At 32.1% G+C, this 21265-nt stretch overlaps 24 non-coding genes across 24 annotated transcripts; all 24 read right to left on the bottom strand.

Annotated features, from left to right (window-relative positions):
• Positions 1-61: 61 nt before the first annotated feature.
• TRNAR-UCU (transfer RNA arginine (anticodon UCU)) lies at positions 62-147 on the bottom strand. The gene is given in 2 exon segments: positions 62-97; positions 111-147. It is a non-coding gene; the product is annotated as a tRNA-Arg (tRNA).
• A 792-nt stretch (positions 148-939) lies between these two features.
• Positions 940-1025, bottom strand: TRNAR-UCU (transfer RNA arginine (anticodon UCU)). The gene is given in 2 exon segments: positions 940-975; positions 989-1025. It is a non-coding gene; the product is annotated as a tRNA-Arg (tRNA).
• A 792-nt stretch (positions 1026-1817) lies between these two features.
• Positions 1818-1903, bottom strand: TRNAR-UCU (transfer RNA arginine (anticodon UCU)). Its single transcript is given in 2 exon segments — positions 1818-1853; positions 1867-1903. It is a non-coding gene; the product is annotated as a tRNA-Arg (tRNA).
• Positions 1904-2695: 792 nt separating this feature from the next.
• Positions 2696-2781, bottom strand: TRNAR-UCU (transfer RNA arginine (anticodon UCU)). Its single transcript is given in 2 exon segments — positions 2696-2731; positions 2745-2781. It is a non-coding gene; the product is annotated as a tRNA-Arg (tRNA).
• Positions 2782-3573: 792 nt separating this feature from the next.
• Positions 3574-3659, bottom strand: TRNAR-UCU (transfer RNA arginine (anticodon UCU)). The gene is given in 2 exon segments: positions 3574-3609; positions 3623-3659. It is a non-coding gene; the product is annotated as a tRNA-Arg (tRNA).
• Positions 3660-4451: 792 nt separating this feature from the next.
• TRNAR-UCU (transfer RNA arginine (anticodon UCU)) lies at positions 4452-4537 on the bottom strand. The gene is given in 2 exon segments: positions 4452-4487; positions 4501-4537. It is a non-coding gene; the product is annotated as a tRNA-Arg (tRNA).
• Positions 4538-5329: 792 nt separating this feature from the next.
• TRNAR-UCU (transfer RNA arginine (anticodon UCU)) lies at positions 5330-5415 on the bottom strand. The gene is given in 2 exon segments: positions 5330-5365; positions 5379-5415. It is a non-coding gene; the product is annotated as a tRNA-Arg (tRNA).
• A 792-nt stretch (positions 5416-6207) lies between these two features.
• Positions 6208-6293, bottom strand: TRNAR-UCU (transfer RNA arginine (anticodon UCU)). The gene is given in 2 exon segments: positions 6208-6243; positions 6257-6293. It is a non-coding gene; the product is annotated as a tRNA-Arg (tRNA).
• A 792-nt stretch (positions 6294-7085) lies between these two features.
• On the bottom strand, positions 7086-7171 carry TRNAR-UCU (transfer RNA arginine (anticodon UCU)). The gene is given in 2 exon segments: positions 7086-7121; positions 7135-7171. It is a non-coding gene; the product is annotated as a tRNA-Arg (tRNA).
• A 792-nt stretch (positions 7172-7963) lies between these two features.
• Positions 7964-8049, bottom strand: TRNAR-UCU (transfer RNA arginine (anticodon UCU)). The gene is given in 2 exon segments: positions 7964-7999; positions 8013-8049. It is a non-coding gene; the product is annotated as a tRNA-Arg (tRNA).
• A 792-nt stretch (positions 8050-8841) lies between these two features.
• On the bottom strand, positions 8842-8927 carry TRNAR-UCU (transfer RNA arginine (anticodon UCU)). Its single transcript is given in 2 exon segments — positions 8842-8877; positions 8891-8927. It is a non-coding gene; the product is annotated as a tRNA-Arg (tRNA).
• A 792-nt stretch (positions 8928-9719) lies between these two features.
• TRNAR-UCU (transfer RNA arginine (anticodon UCU)) lies at positions 9720-9805 on the bottom strand. Its single transcript is given in 2 exon segments — positions 9720-9755; positions 9769-9805. It is a non-coding gene; the product is annotated as a tRNA-Arg (tRNA).
• Positions 9806-10597: 792 nt separating this feature from the next.
• Positions 10598-10683, bottom strand: TRNAR-UCU (transfer RNA arginine (anticodon UCU)). The gene is given in 2 exon segments: positions 10598-10633; positions 10647-10683. It is a non-coding gene; the product is annotated as a tRNA-Arg (tRNA).
• A 792-nt stretch (positions 10684-11475) lies between these two features.
• TRNAR-UCU (transfer RNA arginine (anticodon UCU)) lies at positions 11476-11561 on the bottom strand. Its single transcript is given in 2 exon segments — positions 11476-11511; positions 11525-11561. It is a non-coding gene; the product is annotated as a tRNA-Arg (tRNA).
• A 793-nt stretch (positions 11562-12354) lies between these two features.
• Positions 12355-12440, bottom strand: TRNAR-UCU (transfer RNA arginine (anticodon UCU)). The gene is given in 2 exon segments: positions 12355-12390; positions 12404-12440. It is a non-coding gene; the product is annotated as a tRNA-Arg (tRNA).
• Positions 12441-13233: 793 nt separating this feature from the next.
• Positions 13234-13319, bottom strand: TRNAR-UCU (transfer RNA arginine (anticodon UCU)). The gene is given in 2 exon segments: positions 13234-13269; positions 13283-13319. It is a non-coding gene; the product is annotated as a tRNA-Arg (tRNA).
• A 792-nt stretch (positions 13320-14111) lies between these two features.
• Positions 14112-14197, bottom strand: TRNAR-UCU (transfer RNA arginine (anticodon UCU)). The gene is given in 2 exon segments: positions 14112-14147; positions 14161-14197. It is a non-coding gene; the product is annotated as a tRNA-Arg (tRNA).
• A 792-nt stretch (positions 14198-14989) lies between these two features.
• TRNAR-UCU (transfer RNA arginine (anticodon UCU)) lies at positions 14990-15075 on the bottom strand. Its single transcript is given in 2 exon segments — positions 14990-15025; positions 15039-15075. It is a non-coding gene; the product is annotated as a tRNA-Arg (tRNA).
• A 794-nt stretch (positions 15076-15869) lies between these two features.
• Positions 15870-15955, bottom strand: TRNAR-UCU (transfer RNA arginine (anticodon UCU)). Its single transcript is given in 2 exon segments — positions 15870-15905; positions 15919-15955. It is a non-coding gene; the product is annotated as a tRNA-Arg (tRNA).
• A 795-nt stretch (positions 15956-16750) lies between these two features.
• Positions 16751-16836, bottom strand: TRNAR-UCU (transfer RNA arginine (anticodon UCU)). Its single transcript is given in 2 exon segments — positions 16751-16786; positions 16800-16836. It is a non-coding gene; the product is annotated as a tRNA-Arg (tRNA).
• A 792-nt stretch (positions 16837-17628) lies between these two features.
• Positions 17629-17714, bottom strand: TRNAR-UCU (transfer RNA arginine (anticodon UCU)). The gene is given in 2 exon segments: positions 17629-17664; positions 17678-17714. It is a non-coding gene; the product is annotated as a tRNA-Arg (tRNA).
• Positions 17715-18506: 792 nt separating this feature from the next.
• TRNAR-UCU (transfer RNA arginine (anticodon UCU)) lies at positions 18507-18592 on the bottom strand. The gene is given in 2 exon segments: positions 18507-18542; positions 18556-18592. It is a non-coding gene; the product is annotated as a tRNA-Arg (tRNA).
• A 792-nt stretch (positions 18593-19384) lies between these two features.
• TRNAR-UCU (transfer RNA arginine (anticodon UCU)) lies at positions 19385-19470 on the bottom strand. The gene is given in 2 exon segments: positions 19385-19420; positions 19434-19470. It is a non-coding gene; the product is annotated as a tRNA-Arg (tRNA).
• A 1672-nt stretch (positions 19471-21142) lies between these two features.
• On the bottom strand, positions 21143-21228 carry TRNAR-UCU (transfer RNA arginine (anticodon UCU)). The gene is given in 2 exon segments: positions 21143-21178; positions 21192-21228. It is a non-coding gene; the product is annotated as a tRNA-Arg (tRNA).
• Positions 21229-21265: the final 37 nt, after the last annotated feature.

Raw genomic sequence — 21265 nt, 5'->3', positions numbered from 1 at the left:
TTACTCTTTATTATCTTATGGGTAATATATAGGACTTTCGCATCAGACACCAAACAAAAGCTGACTCTAGCGGGACTCGAACCCACAACCTTTGAATGCCTACACTTTCCTAGAAGTCCAATGTGCTATCCATTGCGCCACAGAGCCTGAAACTGAAAAAAAATGTTTGGAACTTCAGTGTGGCTAAAACTAATAAGAGAAAGAATAGTAAAAATGGAAATCACTCTAAAAGCAATCTTTCAAGATTTGAGAGCAGATTTTCACAAAATATTTACATTTTAGTAAAGACAAAAATTTCAAGCCAATTTTCTGGACATATCTTATGGCATACATTATGATTTCAGGAGGCAAATAAACTTTTTTGGAAAATATTTCCGTTTTTTTCAATTCCACTTTTAAAGAATACTGAAGATATTGGATAAAGGTTTAAATTCTTTAGATACAAAACTCTTCTCCAATTAAAACAAGCCTCCAATCTTTGAATCTTTATCTTATCTAGACATTTACATTCGCCACTTTGTGCTAAAGAGTATTTTTTTAGCAGCTTCCTCTACATTCTTTTCTTTGATCATTTTAAAATCTGATTTACATTTGGAAATTCAGGTATTCTAAAATATAACATCAAGATGTTCAATAATTTTAGAACCAGCAGAGAAAAACTCAGCGTTAGCATTTTCTCGACTCTCTCTGTGTTCTAGACACACATAACAAATCTACATGAAGAATGAATTTCAAAACAGGATGGAAAAACAGCATTTTAAAAGTTCACAAAACTGGGTTGCCTTCTTAGTCTTTTCTAGAAAGGGGAGCCCTAGCGATTTTTGAATTCTACAAAAATGCTCTAAAGGATAATAATAAATCATATATTAGATCATTTCTTACTCTTTATTATCTTATGGGTAATATATAGGACTTTCGCATCAGACACCAAACAAAAGCTGACTCTAGCGGGACTCGAACCCACAACCTTTGAATGCCTACACTTTCCTAGAAGTCCAATGCGCTATCCATTGCGCCACAGAGCCTGAAACTGAAAAAAAATGTTTGGAACTTCAGTGTGGCTAAAACTAATAAGAGAAAGAATAGTAAAAATGGAAATCACTCTAAAAGCAATCTTTCAAGATTTGAGAGCAGATTTTCACAAAATATTTACATTTTAGTAAAGACAAAAATTTCAAGCCAATTTTCTGGACATATCTTATGGCATACATTATGATTTCAGGAGGCAAATAAACTTTTTTGGAAAATATTTCCGTTTTTTTCAATTCCACTTTTAAAGAATACTGAGGATAATGGATAAAGGTTTAAATTCTTTAGATACAAAACTCTTCTCCAATTAAAACAAGCCTCCAATCTTTGAATCTTTATCTTATCTAGACATTTACATTCGCCACTTTGTGCTAAAGAGTATTTTTTTAGCAGCTTCCTCTACATTCTTTTCTTTGATCATTTTAAAATCTGATTTACATTTGGAAATTCAGGTATTCTAAAATATAACATCAAGATGTTCAATAATTTTAGAACCAGCAGAGAAAAACTCAGCGTTAGCATTTTCTCGACTCTCTCTGTGTTCTAGACACACATAACAAATCTACATGAAGAATGAATTTCAAAACAGGATGGAAAAACAGCATTTTAAAAGTTCACAAAACTGGGTTGCCTTCTTAGTCTTTTCTAGAAAGGGGAGCCCTAGCGATTTTTGAATTCTACAAAAATGCTCTAAAGGATAATAATAAATCATATATTAGATCATTTCTTACTCTTTATTATCTTATGGGTAATATATAGGACTTTCGCATCAGACACCAAACAAAAGCTGACTCTAGCGGGACTCGAACCCACAACCTTTGAATGCCTACACTTTCCTAGAAGTCCAATGCGCTATCCATTGCGCCACAGAGCCTGAAACTGAAAAAAAATGTTTGGAACTTCAGTGTGGCTAAAACTAATAAGAGAAAGAATAGTAAAAATGGAAATCACTCTAAAAGCAATCTTTCAAGATTTGAGAGCAGATTTTCACAAAATATTTACATTTTAGTAAAGACAAAAATTTCAAGCCAATTTTCTGGACATATCTTATGGCATACATTATGATTTCAGGAGGCAAATAAACTTTTTTGGAAAATATTTCCGTTTTTTTCAATTCCACTTTTAAAGAATACTGAGGATAATGGATAAAGGTTTAAATTCTTTAGATACAAAACTCTTCTCCAATTAAAACAAGCCTCCAATCTTTGAATCTTTATCTTATCTAGACATTTACATTCGCCACTTTGTGCTAAAGAGTATTTTTTTAGCAGCTTCCTCTACATTCTTTTCTTTGATCATTTTAAAATCTGATTTACATTTGGAAATTCAGGTATTCTAAAATATAACATCAAGATGTTCAATAATTTTAGAACCAGCAGAGAAAAACTCAGCGTTAGCATTTTCTCGACTCTCTCTGTGTTCTAGACACACATAACAAATCTACATGAAGAATGAATTTCAAAACACGATGGAAAAGCAGCATTTTAAAAGTTCACAAAACTGGGTTGCCTTCTTAGTCTTTTCTAGAAAGGGGAGCCCTAGCCATTTTTGAATTCTACAAAAATGCTCTAAAGGATAATAATAAATCATATATTAGATCATTTCTTACTCTTTATTATCTTACGGTTATTATATAGGACTTTCGCATCAGACACCAAACAAAAGCTGACTCTGGCGGGACTCGAACCCACAACCTTTGAATGCCTACATTTTCCTAGAAGTCCAATGTGCTATCCATTGCGCCACAGAGCCTGAAACTAAAAAAACTTGTTTGGAACTTCAGTGTGGCTAAAACTAATAAGAGAAAGAATAGTAAAAATGGAAATCACTCTAAAAGCAATCTTTCAAGATTTGAGAGCAGATTTTCACAAAATATTTACATTTTAGTAAAGACAAAAATTTCAAGCCAATTTTCTGGACATATCTTATGGCATACATTATGATTTCAGGAGGCAAATAAAATTTTTTGGAAAATATTTCCGTTTTTTTCAATTCCACTTTTAAAGAATACTGAAGATAATGGATAAAGGTTTAAATTCTTTAGATACAAAACTCTTCTCCAATTAAAACAAGCCTGCAATCTTTGAATCTTTATCTTATCTAGACATTTACATTCGCCACTTTGTGCTAAAGAGTGTTTTTTTATCAGCTTCCTCTACATTCTTTTCTTTGATCATTTTAAAATCTGATTTACATTTGGAAATTCAGGTATTCTAAAATATAACATCAAGATGTTCAATAATTTTAGAACCAGCAGAGAAAAACTCAGCGTTAGCATTTTCTCGACTCTCTCTGTATTCTAGACACACATAACAAATCTACATGAAGAATGAATTTCAAAACAGGATGGAAAAGCAGCATTTTAAAAGTTCACAAAACTGGGTTGCCTTCTTAGTCTTTTCTAGAAAGGGGAGCCCTAGTGATTTTTGAATTCTACAAAAATGCTCTAAAGGATAATAATAAATCATATATTAGATCATTTCTTATTCTTTATTATCTTATGGGTATTATATAGGACTTTTGCATCAGACACCAAACAAAAGCTGACTCTGGCGGGACTCGAACCCACAACCTTTGAATGCCTACACTTTCCTAGAAGTCCAATGCGCTATCCATTGCGCCACAGAGCCTGAAACTGAAAATAACTGTTTGGAACTTCAGTGTGGCTAAAACTAATAAGAGAAAGAATAGTAAAAATGGAAATCACTCTAAAAGCAATCTTTCAAGATTTGAGAGCAGATTTTCACAAAATATTTACATTTTAGTAAAGACAAAAATTTCAAGCCAATTTTCTGGACATATCTTATGGCATACATTATGATTTCAGGAGGCAAATAAAATTTTTTGGAAAATATTTCCGTTTTTTTCAATTCCACTTTTAAAGAATACTGAAGATAATGGATAAAGGTTTAAATTCTTTAGATACAAAACTCTTCTCCAATTAAAACAAGCCTCCAATCTTTGAATCTTTATCTTATCTAGACATTTACATTCGCCACTTTGTGCTAAAGAGTGTTTTTTTAGCAGCTTCCTCTACATTCTTTTCTTTGATCATTTTAAAATCTGATTTACATTTGGAAATTCAGGTATTCTAAAATATAACATCAAGATGTTCAATAATTTTAGAACCAGCAGAGAAAAACTCAGCGTTAGCATTTTCTCGACTCTCTCTGTGTTCTAGACACACATAACAAATCTACATGAAGAATGAATTTCAAAACAGGATGGAAAAGCAGCATTTTAAAAGTTCACAAAACTGGGTTGCCTTCTTAGTCTTTTCTAGAAAGGGGAGCCCTAGTGATTTTTGAATTCTACAAAAATGCTCTAAAGGATAATAATAAATCATATATTAGATCATTTCTTATTCTTTATTATCTTATGGGTATTATATAGGACTTTCGCATCAGACACCAAACAAAAGCTGACTCTGGCGGGACTCGAACCCACAACCTTTGCATACCTACACTTTCCTAGAAGTCCAATGCGCTATCCATTGCGCCACAGAGCCTGAAACTTAAAAAAGTTGTTTGGAACTTCAGTGTGGCTAAAACTAATAAGAGAAAGAATAGTAAAAATGGAAATCACTCTAAAAGCAATCTTTCAAGATTTGAGAGCAGATTTTCACAAAATATTTACATTTTAGTAAAGACAAAAATTTCAAGCCAATTTTCTGGACATATCTTATGGCATACATTATGATTTCAGGAGGCAAATAAACTTTTTTGGAAAATATTTCCGTTTTTTTCAATTCCACTTTTAAAGAATACTGAAGATAATGGATAAAGGTTTAAATTCTTTAGATACAAAACTCTTCTCCAATTAAAACAAGCCTCCAATCTTTGAATCTTTATCTTATCTAGACATTTACATTCGCCACTTTGTGCTAAAGAGTGTTTTTTTAGCAGCTTCCTCTACATTCTTTTCTTTGATCATTTTAAAATCTGATTTACATTTGGAAATTCAGGTATTCTAAAATATAACATCAAGATGTTCAATAATTTTAGAACCAGCAGAGAAAAACTCAGTGTTAGCATTTTCTCGACTCTCTCTGTGTTCTAGACACACATAACAAATCTACATGAAGAATGAATTTCAAAACATAATGGAAAAGCAACATTTTAAAAGTTCACAAAACTGGGTTGCCTTCTTAGTCTTTTCTAGAAAGGGGAGCCCTAGCAATTTTTGAATTCTACAAAAATGCTCTAAAGGATAATAATAAATCATATATTAGATCATTTCTTACTCTTTATTATCTTATGGGTATTATATAGGACTTTCGCATCAGACACCAAACAAAAGCTGACTCTAGCGGGACTCGAACCCACAACCTTTGAATCCCTACACTTTCCTAGAAGTCCAATGCGCTATCCATTGCGCCACAGAGCCTGAAACTGAAAAAAAAAGTTTGGAACTTCAGTGTGGCTAAAACTAATAAGAGAAAGAATAGTAAAAATGGAAATCACTCTAAAAGCAATCTTTCAAGATTTGAGAGCAGATTTTCACAAAATATTTACATTTTACTAAAGACAAAAATTTCAAGCCAATTTTCTGGACATATCTTATGGCATACATTATGATTTCAGGAGGCAAATAAAATTTTTTGGAAAATATTTCCGTTTTTTTCAATTCCACTTTTAAAGAATACTGAAGATAATGGATAAAGGTTTAAATTCTTTATATACAAAACTCTTCTCCAATTAAAACAAGCCTCCAATCTTTGAATCTTTATCTTATCTAGACATTTACATTCGCCACTTTGTGCTAAAGAGTGTTTTTTTAGCAGCTTCCTCTACATTCTTTTCTTTGATCATTTTAAAATCTGATTTACATTTGGAAATTCAGGTTTTCTAAAATATAACATCAAGATGTTCAATAATTTTAGAACCAGCAGAGAAAAACTCAGCGTTAGCATTTTCTCGACTCTCTCTGTGTTCAAGACACACATAACAAATCTACATGAAGAATGAATTTCAAAACAGGATGGAAAAGCAGCATTTTAAAAGTTCACAAAACTGGGTTGCCTTCTTAGTCTTTTCTAGAAAGGGGACCCCTAGCGATTTTTGAATTCTACAAAAATGATCTAAAGGATAATAATAAATCATATATTAGATCATTTCTTACTCTTTATTATCTTATGGGTATTATATAGGACTTTCGCATCAGACACCAAACAAAAGCTGACTCTAGCGGGACTCGAACCCACAACCTTTGAATCCCTACACTTTCCTAGAAGTCCAATGCGCTATCCATTGCGCCACAGAGCCTGAAACTGAAAAAAAATGTTTGGAACTTCAGTGTGGCTAAAACTAATAAGAGAAAGAATAGTAAAAATGGAAATCACTCTAAAAGCAATCTTTCAAGATTTGAGAGCAGATTTTCACAAAATATTTACATTTTACTAAAGACAAAAATTTCAAGCCAATTTTCTGGACATATCTTATGGCATACATTATGATTTCAGGAGGCAAATAAAATTTTTTGGAAAATATTTCCGTTTTTTTCAATTCCACTTTTAAAGAATACTGAAGATAATGGATAAAGGTTTAAATTCTTTAGATACAAAACTCTTCTCCAATTAAAACAAGCCTCCAATCTTTGAATCTTTATCTTATCTAGACATTTACATTCGCCACTTTGTGCTAAAGAGTGTTTTTTTAGCAGCTTCCTCTACATTCTTTTCTTTGATCATTTTAAAATCTGATTTACATTTGGAAATTCAGGTTTTCTAAAATATAACATCAAGATGTTCAATAATTTTAGAACCAGCAGAGAAAAACTCAGCGTTAGCATTTTCTCGACTCTCTCTGTGTTCTAGACACACATAACAAATCTACATGAAGAATGAATTTCAAAACAGGATGGAAAAGCAGCATTTTAAAAGTTCACAAAACTGGGTTGCCTTCTTAGTCTTTTCTAGAAAGGGGACCCCTAGCGATTTTTGAATTCTACAAAAATGATCTAAAGGATAATAATAAATCATATATTAGATCATTTCTTACTCTTTATTATCTTATGGGTATTATATAGGACTTTCGCATCAGACACCAAACAAAAGCTGACTCTAGCGGGACTCGAACCCACAACCTTTGAATCCCTACACTTTCCTAGAAGTCCAATGCGCTATCCATTGCGCCACAGAGCCTGAAACTGAAAAAAAATGTTTGGAACTTCAGTGTGGCTAAAACTAATAAGAGAAAGAATAGTAAAAATGGAAATCACTCTAAAAGCAATCTTTCAAGATTTGAGAGCAGATTTTCACAAAATATTTACATTTTACTAAAGACAAAAATTTCAAGCCAATTTTCTGGACATATCTTATGGCATACATTATGATTTCAGGAGGCAAATAAAATTTTTTGGAAAATATTTCCGTTTTTTTCAATTCCACTTTTAAAGAATACTGAAGATAATGGATAAAGGTTTAAATTCTTTAGATACAAAACTCTTCTCCAATTAAAACAAGCCTCCAATCTTTGAATCTTTATCTTATCTAGACATTTACATTCGCCACTTTGTGCTAAAGAGTGTTTTTTTAGCAGCTTCCTCTACATTCTTTTCTTTGATCATTTTAAAATCTGATTTACATTTGGAAATTCAGGTTTTCTAAAATATAACATCAAGATGTTCAATAATTTTAGAACCAGCAGAGAAAAACTCAGCGTTAGCATTTTCTCGACTCTCTCTGTGTTCTAGACACACATAACAAATCTACATGAAGAATGAATTTCAAAACAGGATGGAAAAGCAGCATTTTAAAAGTTCACAAAACTGTGTTGCCTTCTTAGTCTTTTCTAGAAAGGGGAGCCCTAGCGATTTTTGAATTCTACAAAAATGCTCTAAAGGATAATAATAAATCATATATTAGATCATTTCTTACTCTTTATTATCTTATGGGTAATATGTAGGACTTTCGCATCAGACACCAAACAAAAGCTGACTCTAGCGGGACTCGAACCCACAACCTTTGAATGCCTACACTTTCCTAGAAGTCCAATGTGCTATCCATTGCGCCACAGAGCCTGAAACTGAAAAAAAATGTTTGGAACTTCAGTGTGGCTAAAACTAATAAGAGAAAGAATAGTAAAAATGGAAATCACTCTAAAAGCAATCTTTCAAGATTTGAGAGCAGATTTTCACAAAATATTTACATTTTAGTAAAGACAAAAATTTCAAGCCAATTTTCTGGACATATCTTATGGCATACATTATGATTTCAGGAGGCAAATAAACTTTTTTGGAAAATATTTCCGTTTTTTTCAATTCCACTTTTAAAGAATACTGAAGATAATGGATAAAGGTTTAAATTCTTTAGATACAAAACTCTTCTCCAATTAAAACAAGCCTCCAATCTTTGAATCTTTATCTTATCTAGACATTTACATTCGCCACTTTGTGCTAAAGAGTATTTTTTTAGCAGCTTCCTCTACATTCTTTTCTTTGATCATTTTAAAATCTGATTTACATTTGGAAATTCAGGTATTCTAAAATATAACATCAAGATGTTCAATAATTTTAGAACCAGCAGAGAAAAACTCAGCGTTAGCATTTTCTCGACTCTCTCTGTGTTCTAGACACACATAACAAATCTACATGAAGAATGAATTTCAAAACAGGATGGAAAAGCAGCATTTTAAAAGTTCACAAAACTGGGTTGCCTTCTTAGTCTTTTCTAGAAAGGGGAGCCCTAGCGATTTTTGAATTCTACAAAAATGCTCTAAAGGATAATAATAAATCATATATTAGATCATTTCTTACTCTTTATTATCTTATGGGTAATATATAGGACTTTCGCATCAGACACCAAACAAAAGCTGACTCTAGCGGGACTCAAACCCACAACCTTTGAATGCCTACACTTTCCTAGAAGTCCAATGCGCTATCCATTGCGCCACAGAGCCTGAAACTGAAAAAAAATGTTTGGAACTTCAGTGTGGCTAAAACTAATAAGAGAAAGAATAGTAAAAATGGAAATCACTCTAAAAGCAATCTTTCAAGATTTGAGAGCAGATTTTCACAAAATATTTACATTTTAGTAAAGACAAAAATTTCAAGCCAATTTTCTGGACATATCTTATGGCATACATTATGATTTCAGGAGGCAAATAAACTTTTTTGGAAAATATTTCCGTTTTTTTCAATTCCACTTTTAAAGAATACTGAGGATAATGGATAAAGGTTTAAATTCTTTAGATACAAAACTCTTCTCCAATTAAAACAAGCCTCCAATCTTTGAATCTTTATCTTATCTAGACATTTACATTCGCCACTTTGTGCTAAAGAGTATTTTTTTAGCAGCTTCCTCTACATTCTTTTCTTTGATCATTTTAAAATCTGATTTACATTTGGAAATTCAGGTATTCTAAAATATAACATCAAGATGTTCAATAATTTTAGAACCAGCAGAGAAAAACTCAGCGTTAGCATTTTCTCGACTCTCTCTGTATTCTAGACACACATAACAAATCTACATGAAGAATGAATTTCAAAACAGGATGGAAAAGCAGCATTTTAAAAGTTCACAAAACTGGGTTGCCTTCTTAGTCTTTTCTAGAAAGGGGAGCCCTAGTGATTTTTGAATTCTACAAAAATGCTCTAAAGGATAATAATAAATCATATATTAGATCATTTCTTACTCTTTATTATCTTATGGGTATTATATAGGACTTTCGCATCAGACACCAAACAAAAGCTGACTCTAGCGGGACTCGAACCCACAACCTTTGAATCCCTACACTTTCCTAGAAGTCCAATGCGCTATCCATTGCGCCACAGAGCCTGAAACTGAAAAAAAATGTTTGGAACTTCAGTGTGGCTAAAACTAATAAGAGAAAGAATAGTAAAAATGGAAATCACTCTAAAAGCAATCTTTCAAGATTTGAGAGCAGATTTTCACAAAATATTTACATTTTACTAAAGACAAAAATTTCAAGCCAATTTTCTGGACATATCTTATGGCATACATTATGATTTCAGGAGGCAAATAAAATTTTTTGGAAAATATTTCCAATTTTTTCAATTCCACTTTTAAAGAATACTGAAGATAATGGATAAAGGTTTAAATTCTTTAGATACAAAACTCTTCTCCAATTAAAACAAGCCTCCAATCTTTGAATCTTTATCTTATCTAGACATTTACATTCGCCACTTTGTGCTAAAGAGTGTTTTTTTAGCAGCTTCCTCTACATTCTTTTCTTTGATCATTTTAAAATCTGATTTACATTTGGAAATTCAGGTTTTCTAAAATATAACATCAAGATGTTCAATAATTTTAGAACCAGCAGAGAAAAACTCAGCGTTAGCATTTTCTCGACTCTCTCTGTGTTCTAGACACACATAACAAATCTACATGAAGAATGAATTTCAAAACAGGATGGAAAAGCAGCATTTTAAAAGTTCACAAAACTGGGTTGCCTTCTTAGTCTTTTCTAGAAAGGGGAGCCCTAGCGATTTTTGAATTCTACAAAAATGCTCCAAAGGATAATAATAAATCATATATTAGATCATTTCTTACTCTTTATTATCTTACGGTTATTATATAGGACTTTCGCATCAGACACCAAACAAAAGCTGACTCTGGCGGGACTCGAACCCACAACCTTTGAATGCCTACACTTTCCTAGAAGTCCAATGCGCTATCCATTGCGCCACAGAGCCTGAAACTGAAAAAACTTGTTTGGAACTTCAGTGTGGCTAAAACTAATAAGAGAAAGAATAGTAAAAATGGAAATCACTCTAAAAGCAATCTTTCAAGATTTGAGAGCAGATTTTCACAAAATATTTACATTTTAGTAAAGACAAAAATTTCAAGCCAATTTTCTGGACATATCTTATGGCATACATTATGATTTCAGGAGGCAAATAAAATTTTTTGGAAAATATTTCCGTTTTTTTCAATTCCACTTTTAAAGAATACTGAAGATAATGGATAAAGGTTTAAATTCTTTAGATACAAAACTCTTCTCCAATTAAAACAAGCCTGCAATCTTTGAATCTTTATCTTATCTAGACATTTACATTCGCCACTTTGTGCTAAAGAGTGTTTTTTTATCAGCTTCCTCTACATTCTTTTCTTTGATCATTTTAAAATCTGATTTACATTTGGAAATTCAGGTATTCTAAAATATAACATCAAGATGTTCAATAATTTTAGAACCAGCAGAGAAAAACTCAGCGTTAGCATTTTCTCGACTCTCTCTGTGTTCTAGACACACATAACAAATCTACATGAAGAATGAATTTCAAAACAGGATGGAAAAGCAGCATTTTAAAAGTTCACAAAACTGGGTTGCCTTCTTAGTCTTTTCTAGAAAGGGGAGCCCTAGTGATTTTTGAATTCTACAAAAATGCTCTAAAGGATAATAATAAATCATATATTAGATCATTTCTTATTCTTTATTATCTTATGGGTATTATATAGGACTTTCGCATCAGACACCAAACAAAAGCTGACTCTGGCGGGACTCGAACCCACAACCTTTGAATGCCTACACTTTCCTAGAAGTCCAATGCGCTATCCATTGCGCCACAGAGCCTGAAACTGAAAAAAGTTGTTTGGAACTTCAGTGTGGCTAAAACTAATAAGAGAAAGAATAGTAAAAATGGAAATCACTCTAAAAGCAATCTTTCAAGATTTGAGAGCAGATTTTCACAAAATATTTACATTTTAGTAAAGACAAAAATTTCAAGCCAATTTTCTGGACATATCTTATGGCATACATTATGATTTCAGGAGGCAAATAAACTTTTTTGGAAAATATTTCCGTTTTTTTCAATTCTACTTTTAAAGAATACTGAAGATAATGGATAAAGGTTTAAATTCTTTAGATACAAAACTCTTCTCCAATTAAAACAAGCCTCCAATCTTTGAATCTTTATCTTATCTAGACATTTACATTCGCCACTTTGTGCTAAAGAGTGTTTTTTTAGCAGCTTCCTCTACATTCTTTTCTTTGATCATTTTAAAATCTGATTTACATTTCGAAATTCAGGTATTCTAAAATATAACATCAAGATGTTCAATAATTTTAGAACCAGCAGAGAAAAAACTCAGCGTTAGCATTTTCTCGACTCTCTCTGGGTTCTAGACACACGTAACAAATCTACATGAAGAATGAATTTCAAAACAGGATGGAAAAGCAACATTTTAAAAGTTCACAAAACTGGGTTGCCTTCTTAGTCTTTTCTAGAAAGGGGAGCCCTAGCGATTTTTGAATTCTACAAAAATGCTCTAAAGGATAATAATAAATCATATATTAGATCATTTCTTCCTCTTTATTATCTTACGGTTATTATATAGGACTTTCGCATCAGACACCAAACAAAAGCTGACTCTGGCGGGACTCGAACCCACAACCTTTGAATGCCTACACTTTCCTAGAAGTCCAATGCGCTATCCATTGCGCCACAGAGCCTGAAACTGAAAAAAGTTGTTTGGATCTTCAGTGTGGCTAAAACTAATAAGAGAAAGAATAGTAAAAATGGAAATCACTCTAAAAGCAATCTTTCAAGATTTGAGAGCAGATTTTCACAAAATATTTACATTTTAGTAAAGACAAAAATTTCAAGCCAATTTTCTGGACATATCTTATGGCATACATTATGATTTCAGGAGGCAAATAAACTTTTTTGGAAAATATTTCCGTTTTTTTCAATTCTACTTTTAAAGAATACTGAAGATAATGGATAAAGGTTTAAATTCTTTAGATACAAAACTCTTCTCCAATTAAAACAAGCCTCCAATCTTTGAATCTTTATCTTATCTAGACATTTACATTCGCCACTTTGTGCTAAAGAGTGTTTTTTTAGCAGCTTCCTCTACATTCTTTTCTTTGATCATTTTAAAATCTGATTTACATTTCGAAATTCAGGTATTCTAAAATATAACATCAAGATGTTCAATAATTTTAGAACCAGCAGAGAAAAAACTCAGCGTTAGCATTTTCTCGACTCTCTCTGGGTTCTAGACACACGTAACAAATCTACATGAAGAATGAATTTCAAAACAGGATGGAAAAGCAGCATTTTAAAAGTTCACAAAACTGGGTTGCCTTCTTAGTCTTTTCTAGAAAGGGGAGCCCTAGCGATTTTTGAATTCTACAAAAATGCTCTAAAGGATAATAATAAATCATATATTAGATCATTTCTTCCTCTTTATTATCTTACGGTTATTATATAGGACTTTCGCATCAGACACCAAACAAAAGCTGACTCTGGCGGGACTCGAACCCACAACCTTTGAATGCCTACACTTTCCTAGAAGTCCAATGCGCTATCCATTGCGCCACAGAGCCTGAAACTGAAAAAAATTGTTTGGAACTTCAGTGTGGCTAAAACTAATAAGAGAAAGAATAGTAAAAATGGAAATCACTTTAAAAGCAATCTTTCAAGATTTGAGAGCAGATTTTCACAAAATATTTACATTTTAGTAAAGACAAAAATTTCAAGCCAATTTTCTGGACATATCTTATGGCATACATTATGATTTCAGGAGGCAAATAAACTTTTTTGGAAAATATTTTCGTTTTTTTCAATTCCACTTTTAAAGAATACTGAAGATAATGGATAAAGGTTTAAATTCTTTAGATACAAAACTCTTCTCCAATTAAAACAAGCCTCCAATCTTTGAATCTTTATCTTATCTAGACATTTACATTCGCCACTTTGTGCTAAAGAGTGTTTTTTTAGCAGCTTCCTCTACATTCTTTTCTTTGATCATTTTAAAATCTGATTTACATTTGGAAATTCAGGTATTCTAAAATATAACATCAAGATGTTCAATAATTTTAGAACCAGCAGAGAAAAACTCAGCGTTAGCATTTTCTCGACTCTCTCTGTGTTCTAGACACACATAACAAATCTACATGAAGAATGAATTTCAAAACAGGATGGAAAAGCAGCATTTTAAAAGTTCACAAAACTGGGTTGCCTTCTTAGTCTTTTCTAGAAAGGGGAGCCCTAGTGATTTTTGAATTCTACAAAAATGCTCTAAAGGATAATAATAAATCATATATTAGATCATTTCTTATTCTTTATTATCTTATGGGTAATATTTAGGACTTTCGCATCAGACACCAAACAAAAGCTGACTCTGGCAGGACTCGAACCCACAACCTTTGAATGCCTACACTTTCCTAGAAGTCCAATGCGCTATCCATTGCGCCACAGAGCCTGAAACTGAAAAAACTTGTTTGGAACTTCAGTGTGGCTAAAACTAATAAGAGAAAGAATAGTAAAAATGGAAATCACTCTAAAAGCAATCTTTCAAGATTTGAGAGCAGATTTTCACAAAATATTTACATTTTAGTAAAGACAAAAATTTCAAGCCAATTTTCTGGACATATCTTATGGCATACATTATGATATCAGGAGGCAAATAAACTTTTTTGGAAAATATTTCCATTTTTTTCAATTCTACTTTTAAAGAATACTGAAGATAATGGATAAAGGTTTAAATTCTTTAGATACAAAACTCTTCTCCAATTAAAACAAGCCTCCAATCTTTGAATCTTTATCTTATCTAGACATTTACATTCGCCACTTTGTGCTAAAGAGTGTTTTTTTAGCAGCTTCCTCTACATTCTTTTCTTTGATCATTTTAAAATCTGATTTACACTTGGAAATTCAGGTATTCTAAAATATAACATCAAGATGTTCAATAATTTTAGAACCAGCAGAGAAAAACTCAGCGTTAGCATTTTCTCGACTCTCTCTGTGTTCTAGACACACATAACAAATCTACATGAAGAATGAATTTCAAAACAGGATGGAAAAGCAGCATTTTAAAAGTTCACAAAACTGGGTTGCCTTCTTAGTCTTTTCTAGAAAGGGGAGCCCTAGCGATTTTTGAATTCTACAAAAATGCTCTAAAGGATAATAATAAATCATATATTAGATCATTTCTTACTCTTTATTATCTTATGGGTATTATATAGGACTTTCGCATCAGACACCAAACAAAAGCTGACTCTGGCGGGACTCGAACCCACAACTTTTGAATGCCTACACTTTCCTAGAAGTCCAATGCGCTATCCATTGCGCCACAGAGCCTGAAACTGAAAAAAATTGTTTGGAACTTCAGTGTGGCTAAAACTAATAAGAGAAAGAATAGTAAAAATGGAAATCACTCTAAAAGCAATCTTTCAAGATTTGAGAGCAGATTTTCACAAAATATTTACATTTTAGTAAAGACAAAAATTTCAAGCCAATTTTCTGGACATATCTTATGGCATACATTATGATTTCAGGAGGCAAATAAACTTTTTTGGAAAATATTTTCGTTTTTTTCAATTCCACTTTTAAAGAATACTGAAGATAATGGATAAAGGTTTAAATTCTTTAGATACAAAACTCTTCTCCAATTAAAACAAGCCTCCAATCTTTGAATCTTTATCTTATCTAGACATTTACATTCGCCACTTTGTGCTAAAGAGTGTTTTTTTAGCAGCTTCCTCTACATTCTTTTCTTTGATCATTTTAAAATCTGATTTACATTTGGAAATTCAGGTATTCTAAAATATAACATCAAGATGTTCAATAATTTTAGAACCAGCAGAGAAAAACTCAGCGTTAGCATTTTCTCGACTCTCTCTGTGTTCTAGACACACATAACAAATCTACATGAAGAAAGAATTTCAAAACAGGATGGAAAAGCAGCATTTTAAAAGTTCACAAAACTGGGTTGCCTTCTTAGTCTTTTCTAGAAAGGGGAGCCCTAGCGCTTTTTGAATTCTACAAAAATGCTCTAAAGGATAATAATAAATCATATATTAGATCATTTCTTACTCTTTATTATCTTATGGGTATTATATATAGGACTTTCGCATCAGACACCAAACAAAAGCTGACTCTGGCGGGACTCGAACCCACAACCTTTGAATGCCTACACTTTCCTAGAAGTCCAATGCGCTATCCATTGCGCCACAGAGCCTGAAACTGAAAAAAATTGTTTGGAACTTCAGTGTGGCTAAAACTAATAAGAGAAAGAATAGTAAAAATGGAAATCACTCTAAAAGCAATCTTTCAAGATTTGAGAGCAGATTTTCACAAAATATTTACATTTTAGTAAAGACAAAAATTTCAAGCCAATTTTCTGGACATATCTTATGGCATACATTATGATTTCAGGAGGCAAATAAACTTTTTTGGAAAATATTTCCGTTTTTTTTCAATTCCACTTTTAAAGAATACTGAAGATAATGGATAAAGGTTTAAATTCTTTAGATACAAAACTCTTCTCCAATTAAAACAAGCCTCCAATCTTTGAATCTTTATCTTATCTAGACATTTACATTCGCCACTTTGTGCTAAAGAGTGTTTTTTTAGCAGCTTCCTCTACATTCTTTTCTTTGATCATTTTAAAATCTGATTTACATTTGGAAATTCAGGTATTCTAAAATATAACATCAAGATGTTCAATAATTTTAGAACCAGCAGAGAAAAACTCAGCGTTAGCATTTTCTCGACTCTCTCTGTGTTCTAGACACACATAACAAATCTACATGAAGAATGAATTTCAAAACAGGATGGAAAAGCAGCATTTTAAAAGTTCACAAAACTGGGTTGCCTTCTTAGTCTTTTCTAGAAAGGGGAGCCCTAGCGATTTTTGAATTCTACAAAAATGCTCTAAAGGATAATAATAAATCATATATTAGATCATTTCTTACTCTTTATTATCTTATGGGTATTATATATAGGACTTTCGCATCAGACACCAAACAAAAGCTGACTCTGGCGGGACTCGAACCCACAACCTTTGAATGCCTACACTTTCCTAGAAGTCCAATGCGCTATCCATTGCGCCACAGAGCCTGAAACTGAAAAAAATTGTTTGGAACTTCAGTGTGGCTAAAACTAATAAGAGAAAGAATAGTAAAAATGGAAATCACTCTAAAAGCAATGTTTCAAGATTTGAGAGCAGATTTTCACAAAATATTTATATTTTAGTAAAGACAAAAATTTCAAGCCAATTTTCTGGACATATCTTATGGCATACATTATGATTTCAGGAGGCAAATAAACTTTTTTGGAAAATATTTCCGTTTTTTTCAATTCTACTTTTAAAGAATACTGATGATAATGGATAAAGGTTTAAATTCTTTAGATACAAAACTCTTCTCCAATTAAAACAAGCCTCCAATCTTTGAATCTTTATCTTATCTAGACATTTACATTCGCCACTTTGTGCTAAAGAGTGTTTTTTTAGCAGCTTCCTCTACATTCTTTTCTTTGATCATTTTAAAATCTGATTTACATTTGGAAATTCAGGTATTCTAAAATATAACATCAAGATGTTCAATAATTTTAGAACCAGCAGAGAAAAACTCAGCGTTAGCATTTTCTCGACCCTCTCTGTGTTCTAGACACACATAACAAATCTACATGAAGAATGAATTTCAAAACAGGATGGAAAAGCAGCATTTTAAAAGTTCACAAAACTGGGTTGCCTTCTTAGTCTTTTCTAGAAAGGGGAGCCCTAGCGATTTTTGAATTCTACAAAAATGCTCTAAAGGATAATAATAAATCATATATTAGATCATTTCTTACTCTTTATTATCTTATGGGTATTATATAGGACTTTCGCATCAGACACCAAACAAAAGCTGACTCTGGCGGGACTCGAACCCACAACCTTTGAATGCCTACACTTTCCTAGAAGTCCAATGCGCTATCCATTGCGCCACAGAGCCTGAAACTGAAAATAACTGTTTGGAACTTCAGTGTGGCTAAAACTAATAAGAGAAAGAATAGTAAAAATGGAAATCACTCTAAAAGCAATCTTTCAAGATTTGAGAGCAGATTTTCACAAAATATTTACATTTTAGTAAAGACAAAAATTTCAAGCCAATTTTCTGGACATATCTTATGGCATACATTATGATTTCAGGAGGCAAATAAAATTTTTTGGAAAATATTTCCGTTTTTTTCAATTCCACTTTTAAAGAATACTGAAGATAATGGATAAAGGTTTAAATTCTTTAGATACAAAACTCTTCTCCAATTAAAACAAGCCTCCAATCTTTGAATCTTTATCTTATCTAGACATTTACATTCGCCACTTTGTGCTAAAGAGTGTTTTTTTAGCAGCTTCCTCTACATTCTTTTCTTTGATCATTTTAAAATCTGATTTACATTTGGAAATTCAGGTATTCTAAAATATAACATCAAGATGTTCAATAATTTTAGAACCAGCAGAGAAAAACTCAGCGTTAGCATTTTCTCGACTCTCTCTGTGTTCTAGACACACATAACAAATCTACATGAAGAATGAATTTCAAAACAGGATGGAAAAGCAGCATTTTAAAAGTTCACAAAACTGGGTTGCCTTCTTAGTCTTTTCTAGAAAGGGGAGCCCTAGTGATTTTTGAATTCTACAAAAATGCTCTAAAGGATAATAATAAATCATATATTAGATCATTTCTTATTCTTTATTATCTTATGGGTATTATATAGGACTTTCGCATCAGATACCAAACAAAAGCTGACTCTGGCGGAACTCGAACCCACAACCTTTGAATGCCTACACTTTCCTAGAAGTCCAATGCGCTATCCATTGCGCCACAGAGCCTGAAACTGAAAAAAATTGTTTGGAACTTCAGTGTGGCTAAAACTAATAAGAGAAAGAATAGTAAAAATGGAAATCACTCTAAAAGCAATCTTTCAAGATTTGAGAGCAGATTTTCACAAAATATTTATATTTTAGTAAAGACAAAAATTTCAAGCCAATTTTCTGGACATATCTTATGGCATACATTATGATTTCAGGAGGCAAATAAACTTTTTTGGAAAATATTTCCGTTTTTTTCAATTCTACTTTTAAAGAATACTGATGATAATGGATAAAGGTTTAAATTCTTTAGATACAAAACTCTTCTCCAATTAAAACAAGCCTCCAATCTTTGAATCTTTATCTTATCTAGACATTTACATTCGCCACTTTGTGCTAAAGAGTGTTTTTTTAGCAGCTTCCTCTACATTCTTTTCTTTGATCATTTTAAAATCTGATTTACATTAGGAAATTCAGGTATTCTAAAATATAACATCAAGATGTTCAATAATTTTAGAACCAGCAGAGAAAAACTCAGCGTTAGCATTTTCTCGACTCTCTCTGTGTTCTAGACACACATAACAAATCTACATGAAGAATGAATTTCAAAACAGGATGGAAAAGCAGCATTTTAAAAGTTCACAAAACTGGGTTGCCTTCTTAGTCTTTTCTAGAAAGGGGAGCCCTAGCGATTTTTGAATTCTACAAAAATGCTCTAAAGGATAATAATAAATCATATATTAGATCATTTCTTACTCTTTATTATCTTATGGGTATTATATAGGACTTTTGCATCAGACACCAAACAAAAGCTGACTCTGGCGGGACTCGAACCCACAACCTTTGAATGCCTACACTTTCCTAGAAGTCCAATGCGCTATCCATTGCGCCACAGAACCTGAAACTGAAAAAAATTGTTTGGAACTTTAGTGTGGCTAAAACTAATAAGAGAAAGAATAGTAAAAATGGAAATCACTCTAAAAGCAATCTTTCAAGATTTGAGAGCAGATTTTCACAAAATATTTACATTTTAGTAAAGACAAAAATTTCAAGCCAATTTTCTGGACATATCTTATGGCATACATTATGATTTCAGGAGGCAAATAAACTTTTTTGGAAAATATTTCCGTTTTTTTTCAATTCCACTTTTAAAGAATACTGAAGATAATGGATAAAGGTTTAAATTCTTTAGATACAAAACTCTTCTCCAATTAAAACAAGCCTCCAATCTTTGAATCTTTATCTTATCTAGACATTTACATTCGCCACTTTGTGCTAAAGAGTGTTTTTTTAGCAGCTTCCTCTACATTCTTTTCTTTGATCATTTTAAAATCTGATTTACATTTGGAAATTCAGGTATTCTAAAATATAACATCAAGATGTTCAATAATTTTAGAACCAGCAGAGAAAAACTCAGCGTTAGCATTTTCTTGACTCTCTCTGTGTTCTAGACACACATAAGAAATCTACATGAAGAATGAATTTCAAAACAGGATGGAAAAGCAGCATTTTAAAAGTTCACAAAACTGGGTTGCCTTCTTAGTCTTTTCTAGAAAGGGGAGCCCTAGCGATTTTTGAATTCTACAAAAATGCTCTAAAGGATAATAATAAATCATATATTAGATCATTTCTTACTCTTTATTATCTTATGGGTATTATATATAGGACTTTCGCATCAGACACCAAACAAAGCTGACTCTGGCGGGACTCGAACCCACAACCTTTGAATGCCTACATTTTCCTAGAAGTCCAATGCTCTATCCATTGCACCACAGAGCCTGAAACTGAAAAAATTGTTTGGAACTTCAGTGTGGCTAAAACTAATAAGAGAAAGAATAGTAAAAATGGAAATCACTCTAAAAGCAATCTTTCAAGATTTGAGAGCAGATTTTCACAAAATATTTACATTTTAGTAAAGACAAAAATTTCAAGCCAATTTTCTGGACATATCTTATGGCATACATTATGATTTCAGGAGGCAAATAAACTTTTTTGGAAAATATTTCCGTTTTTTTTCAATTCCACTTTTAAAGAATACTGAAGATAATGGATAAAGGTTTAAATTCTTTAGATACAAAACTCTTCTCCAATTAAAACAAGCCTCCAATCTTTGAATCTTTATCTTATCTAGACATTTACATTCGCCACTTTGTGCTAAAGAGTGTTTTTTTAGCAGCTTCCTCTACATTCTTTTCTTTGATCATTTTAAAATCTGATTTACATTTGGAAATTCAGGTATTCTAAAATATAACATCGAAATGTTCAATAATTTTAGAACCCGCAGAGAAAAACTCAGCGTTAGCATTTTCTCGACTCTCTCTGTGTTCTAGACACACATAACAAATCTACATGAAGAATGAATTTCAAAACAGGATGGAAAAGCAGCATTTTAAAAGTTCACAAAACTGGGTTGCCTTCTTAGTCTTTTCTAGAAAGGGGAGCCCTAGTGATTTTTGAATTCTACAAAAATGCTCTAAAGGATAATAATAAATCATATATTAGATCATTTCTTATTCTTTATTATCTTATGGGTATTATATAGGACTTTCGCATCAGATACCAAACAAAAGCTGAATCTGGCGGGACTCGAACCCACAACCTTTGAATGCCTACACTTTCCTAGAAGTCCAATGCGCTATCCATTGCGCCACAGAGCCTGAAACTGAAAAAAATTGTTTGGAACTTCAGTGTGGC

Source organism: Anomaloglossus baeobatrachus, chromosome 3, assembly GCF_048569485.1.
Source record: "Anomaloglossus baeobatrachus isolate aAnoBae1 chromosome 3, aAnoBae1.hap1, whole genome shotgun sequence".
NCBI classification, from domain to species: domain Eukaryota; kingdom Metazoa; phylum Chordata; class Amphibia; order Anura; family Aromobatidae; genus Anomaloglossus; species Anomaloglossus baeobatrachus.
This window is presented reverse-complemented; position numbering and strand designations above follow the sequence as displayed.